The 6,483-nt window shown below is 42.8% G+C and overlaps 1 protein-coding gene and 1 long non-coding RNA gene across 2 annotated transcripts in view; both read right to left on the reverse strand.

The window, feature by feature from the left end:
* Positions 1-6,483, reverse strand: part of LOC121279878 (centromere protein P) — a 401,310-nt gene that overhangs the window by 232,754 nt on the left and 162,073 nt on the right. The window lies entirely within an intron of this gene.
* Positions 1-6,483, reverse strand: part of LOC121279879 — a 96,373-nt gene that overhangs the window by 87,261 nt on the left and 2,629 nt on the right. Inside the window, exon 2 of the long non-coding RNA XR_005943518.1 lies at positions 6,125-6,221. This is a non-coding gene — a long non-coding RNA (uncharacterized LOC121279879). The remainder of the gene's footprint in view (positions 1-6,124; positions 6,222-6,483) is intronic.

Raw genomic sequence — 6,483 nt, forward strand, 5'->3', positions numbered from 1 at the left:
CACATTTTGTTTTTTTAATGTGATTATTTTTCCATGAAATAGATTTGGGAATATGTTGAGTTTTGAGTTTTTAGAAAATAAAGGTTTAAAATGTCACCAACAGAGGGAATCTTGAGGCGTTAATAAGCTATCTGATGCAGATGTCTCCACATGATCAGGAGTATTAAGCAATTCATTATTTTGTCTTAGATAGCCAAATTAATTTTCACAATGATTGTGGCAAAGACTATTCTATTCATGACCCCCATGCTCCCTTGTGTCAAAATGAACAAAATGATTGGGGAGCAGTTATGCTTTGAACTAAGAGCACTCCCTAGTCCAGAGCTGAAGCTAAAATGCATGAGTACATTTTTTGCAGTTGGAACTTAATTTAGAAGAAAACATAATGACTTAAACAAAGTAGACTATGGAGATACAGGTTCCTTGTTATCACTTACCCCTCCCATTTTCGAAAGGAGAAGAATAGGATGGAATTTACTTTGACCATTACTCATTTGCCATCTGTAGACAAAGTAGGTAAATGATCCCTATCTGCCCTTGCCTTGTTACGAGTTTCTCAGTCTGCTTTTGGAAACATTGGAAAAGCATATGTGAGTGTACAAGTACAAAGCATGATATCGAGTCCATATCACAGTAAAGTCTTAGTGCTACTCCCCTGGGTTACACTGAAGTAGAATTATATATTTGGTAGTACGGGCACACTCCTGAATCAAAGACGCTTGGACTGCTTGTGAGAGTGACCAGGCCTCAATTTTAATCTGACAACCTGAGGGGAGGGGGGCAGGCAAAGTTGGAGATAAATATAGGAGTGCATCCCCAAAATGGTGTGCAAGTCGTTTCAAGAGTGTCTGTTCACTGATACATTTAAATTGTGCTCCCACAGTTCAATTGGGAGCTTGATTCAAAATTCACGACTGTTGTGTAGGTTTCATAAGAATTGAAGAATTCAGCAGTGAAAGAGATGTGGGAACTGCCGGCTCCATAAATTAAGTCTTGTTTGCAGCACTTCTTGTGGATCAGGATTCATCCTTCCAAACTCTTCAGCAGGCCTTCAGTCTTACCCCTGCCAATCACAGCTTCCCTCTTGCCCTCTCCTGATCAATGCTCTCCTGCCCCACTATCCACACCCTACAGCCCTGCAGGCTTTCTCTCCCTTCAGTCCCATGGTACTATCCCTTCCCTGCCTCGAAGGGCTGCCGTCTTTCGCCCCACTTCCGACCAAGCTGCAATGACCAACATCCCTCCACCCTGTTGCCACAAGCACTGACGGCCTCTCTCCTCCAACCACCTACTGGGGACTATCCCTGGGGGCCTCTCACCTCTTGCTTTCCCTCCTAAACACTGACCATGCTGTCAATTTGGGCAGCAGCCAGGCGGGAAACAGATAAAAACACTAAAATGAGCTTCTGCAGATGTTCCTGGCCTTGCCAGGTTCTTTGGAGGATTGCACGATATCTTTCCCTTTCAACAACCCCCTTAACTCCCTCCCCCACACTTAGTTGTCACTTACTTGCGCCTTAACCTCCTCCTGATTCCTCCTGACTCACAGACACATTAAGGACAGGTGGCAAGGTCAGAGGCTGCCTCATTCTGTTGCACTCCTTTCTTCTCCCTCTGTTCCCTTAAATAAGATTATGGTCACTATACTTTTTTTCAAAAAAATTAGAATAAGGAAACACACTGCTGTGCAACTTTCAGAGATTAGAATATTCACATTTTCTAACTGCTTACAAAGCACAAATAAGATAATTGGAGGCCTTCTGTGGCTTTGAAATTCAGATTATGCACTTTTTGAAAGATAACCAAATTCGCAGTGAGAAAATACACTTTCAGCATTGTGGAACATATAACAAATCTAGAACAAGCGTGTATACTTATTTTGTCTCCACATATGGAACCTTTTTTAAAAACTAAACCCATACAACAAACTCCAGCACTTTTTCAAATAATTTTGACAAAGATTTGAACAGGTGAGATGGGAGGGGTGATGGCTGGGGCAGGACACGAGGTGGGGCAGGACACGAGGTGGGGCAGGGCAGCTGGGGCACAGCAGGCAGGGCTGGCCAAGGCATGGCAGGATGGGGTATGGCAGGGCACAGAGTGGGTAGGTAGGGCAGGGCGGCTGGGGAATGATCATGTGGGGCAGGTAATGACAGGCTAGGATGCAGCAGGTTGTCAGGGGAATGTTTTTAAAAAGTAGGTTGTCCACATGAACTTCCTTTCTGTCAATCATACTTCCTGTGTCATATTGTTAACACAGAACCTCAGTATGTGGTCATATGGGTCATTTAGTTTTACAGCACAGAAAGAGGCCCTTCGGCCCATCATGTCCGCGCTGGTCATCAAGCCCCTACCTATTCTAATCCTATTTTCCAGCACTTGGTCTGTAGTCTTGTATGCTGTGGCATTTTAAGTGTTCATCTAAATACTTCTTAAATGTTGTGAGGTTCCCACCTCTACTATCCTTTCAGGCAGTGAGTTCCAGATACCCTCCACCCTCTGGCTGAAAATATTTTTCCTCTAAACCTCCTGCCCCTTACCTTAAATCTATAGCCCCTGGTTATGACCCCTCCACTAGGGGAAAAGTTTCTTCTTATCTACCCTATCTATGCACCTCATAATTTGGTACACCTCAATCAGGTCCCCCCTCAGCCTTTTCTGCTCTAAGGAAAACAACCCAGCCTATCTCATCTCTCTTCATAGCTGAAATGCTCCTGCCCTGGCAACATCCTGGCGAATCTCATTTGCACCCTCTCTAGTGCAATCACACCGTCCCTATAGCGTGGTGACCAGAACTGCACACAGTACTCCAGATGTGGTCTAACTATCGTTTTATTAAGCTCCATCATAACCTCCCTGCTCTTGTATTCAATGGTGAATATATAAATGCAAAAGAAGCAAACCGTATCGAAACCTTGCAAATGGAGCCTGTGCTGGCTCGCCTGGGAGGGAGTGGCCAGTGCCACGGCTGGCATCTCCCCAGTCACCAAAGCCTCATCAGATGCCACAGTCACTAGCAGAGGGGTGGAGGATCTGCTGCCGTCATCAAGAGCGCCCTGAGAGGAGCCTGCAGAGATGACAAGCTGCTTGTGTGCCAAGGTGACGTTGCTCTGGACCTCCCTGCTCAGCATTGTTGGACAGGCACCTAGCTGGGATACTGGGTTCCTCATCCATCTCCCACACTGGCACTAACCACCTGAGATCATTGCCTGTGTGAGGGCTTGCAGTCCAAAGGCAACCCCAGGAACCAGTGATTCTGTTCTTTGGAACTGCCTTTACATGAGAGCCACCACTCTCAATGGAGGAGGCAGCGTGCTCAGCCATGATGGTCGATGGGGTGCTAATGCTCCGCATGGACGCCCCCACAACAGAGACCATGGCCCGCGTACCCTCATGGATCTCTGCCAGATCCTCCTGCACATCCCGCTGGATATCCAGCATCTGCCGCTTAATGGACGACTCCAGAGGCTCATCGTCTGCCTTCGACTCAGCATTGTCCTGGTCTCCAGCAGTCCTCTGATTGCCGGTGCCCTGGACACTCTCTGCTTCCGCCTATTCCTCAAGTGAGTGCGAGTGGCCAGTCGCGGGCCAGATAGCTTGATGTCAGCCCTGGGGAAGGTGTTAGAGTCAACCAATAAAGTGGTTATGGCTGGCCAATTAGAAAAACACAAAGTAATCGGGAAGAGTTAGCATGGTTTTGTGAAAGGTAAATCATTAACCAATTCATTAAAGTTCTTTGAAGGAATACCATGTGCTGTGGATAAAGGGAAGCCTATAGATGCCAAAAGGCATCTGATAAGGTGCCACATCAGAGGTTATTGCAGAAAATAAAAGCTCATGGTGTAGGGGGTAGCATATCAGCCTGGATAGAAGATTGGCTGGCTGGCAGAAAAGAGAGTGTGTGTAAATGGCTCTTGTCTGATTGGCAGGATGTGACTAGTGGGGGTCTCACAGGGAGACTGTCCTGGAGCCTCAGCTTTTTACAATTTACATCAATGACTTAGATGAGGGAAGCGAAGGCATGGTCGCTAAATTTGCAGACTACACAAAGGTAGGTAAGAAAGTATGTTGTGAAAAAGAGAGGAGAGTTTGCAGATGGGATATAGATAAGTTGAATGAGTGAGCAAAATTCTGGCAGATGGGAGTATAATGTGGGAAAATGTGAAGTTGTTCACTTTGGCTGGAAGGATAAAAATGCAGAGTATTGCTTAAACGGAGAACCACTAAAGAATTCAGAAGTGCAGAGGAATCTAGGTGCCATAAAAAGTTAGTATACAGGCACAGCATGTAATCAAGAAGTCTAAAGGAATGCTATCCTTCATTATGAGAGTATTGAACATAAAAGTGAGGATGTAATGCTTCAGTTATACAGGGCATTGGTGAGACCGTATCTCAAATACTATGTGCAGTTCTGGTCTCCTTATTTAAAGAAGGTTATCAATGTGTTGGAGGTGGTTCAGAGGAGCTTTACTAGATTGATACCTGGAATGAGCAGGTTGTCTTGTGAGGGTAGGTTGGACAGGCTCGGCTTGTTTCCACTGGAGTTTAGAAGAGGGGTGACTTCATTGAAGTATATAAGATGGTCTTGACAGGGTGGATGTGGAAAGGATGTTTCCTCTTGTGGATGAGTCTAGAACTAGGGGGCACTGTTTTAAAATTAGAAATTGCCCTTATAGGACAAAGATGAGAAGAATTTTTTTCTCTCAGAGGGTTGAGAGGCTTTGGAACTCTGTGCCTCAGAAGGCAGTGGAGCAGAGTCACTGAATATTTTTAAGGCAGAGGTAGATAAATTCTTTTAGGCAAGGGAATGAAAAGTTATTGGGGATAGATGGGAATGTAGAACTCGAAACACAAAAAGGTCAGCCATGATCTTATTAAATGGTGGAGCAGGCTCGAGAGGTCAAATGGCCCCCTTCTGCTCCTATTTCGTATGTACATATCTAAAAAGCATGCAAAGACTTCATTAATTGCACATGTAGTATTTATTTACCACTGGCAAGATAAGTAAACACTGTGCCAGAAAAATCTATCTCCCTGAGCTTTTAGAAATTCATTGGAACAATGCATTTTTGCCCATTTCCAGACCCGTGCCCTGTTCTATAGCATCAGAATGCTACAGAAGATCAGCGAGTAAATCACAAGTGACTGCAGCTTTAAGCTGCAGTTACACAGTGCCATTCAGGACCTGTAGGAAATCTCAAAGCACTTCACAGCCAATTGACTATTTATTGAAGTGTAGTCACTGCTTTGTCGGCAAACTAGGCAGACAACTCGCACACAGCAAAGTCCCACAACTGTTGGCTGATGAATAAAAGGACACCAGGAGGAACTAATTCCCTTCCTAAAGGATCTTTTACATCCACCTGAACATGCATATGAGACCCCATTGTATCATCTGAAGTTTCACACTCCACAATGCACTAAAATGTGTTCAAGTGCTGAACTGTGACTTAAATCTGCAATCTATTGACTCAGATGAGAAATCACCAAGTCAAGCTGATAATAGTTCATGACAGAATACATTTGGTGAGATTGCCAATTGTAGACAATACAGCTTTAATTCCTTTCTTACATGTACAACATTAAAATGAAAATCAACTGTACTTTATTGGCCAAAGTTCATTGTGAGGTACATTTTTCCAACACACACTTGAAAAAAATGGCAAAATAAAACGGCAAAATAAAAACAACTCTGTACAAAGTCAACACAGTAGTTTATCACATTTATTATTTTGCATAACACCTCTCAACTGCAAATTCAACCAGATACTTCACTATTTTAATACATATTTCATACGCACTTGATGTTAAAGACATATGTCAGCCTGATGCTACTTAATTTGAAAAGCAGAAAACCCAGAAGCCCGAATCATTAATCAAAATGAGAGCATAATTTATAGTGTTATATTTAATGGCTAATTTTAGTAATTCACTAAACCAGCAAAAATTAAGTTCTTAGAGAGAAATGTTACACTTGGTATCAATTATTAACTATGTACAATACATAGTTTAGTACACAGTGGTCTGGAAAAGCAGGTATGAATGTGGAACTCATTTATTATTCAGACAGAGCATTTTTTTGCCATTTTGCCATTATAAAAATATAATAGAGGAATTTCTTTACCTTTCATTGCCGAAAACATTTCACAAGATTTGCCAGCTAATCCAAGGCTTCAGATTTTGAGTGCATGTAATAAATCTAATCCTCTAAACTAAATACCCTGTATTACAAAACATAAATTTAACAGCATTAAGCCTGATAAAAGTTTCAAAATCACAACTTCTAAAGATTTATTTTACTTGTAGATGCTTCAAATTTAACTGAGCTAAAGAAAGAGCAATTCCCCATTTTATCAAAGCAAACCCTGCAAGTAGCACTTTAATGGCAAGCACCTTAGTCTGTTAAACTAACTCAAATAAAAACAGGAAATACTCTAAATATTGTGACTATGATCCTTTTGCAAGAAGGTCCACAACAGGACA

The sequence above is a fragment of the Carcharodon carcharias genome, chromosome 7 (assembly GCF_017639515.1).
Source record: "Carcharodon carcharias isolate sCarCar2 chromosome 7, sCarCar2.pri, whole genome shotgun sequence".
Taxonomy (NCBI): Eukaryota; Metazoa; Chordata; class Chondrichthyes; order Lamniformes; family Lamnidae; genus Carcharodon; species Carcharodon carcharias.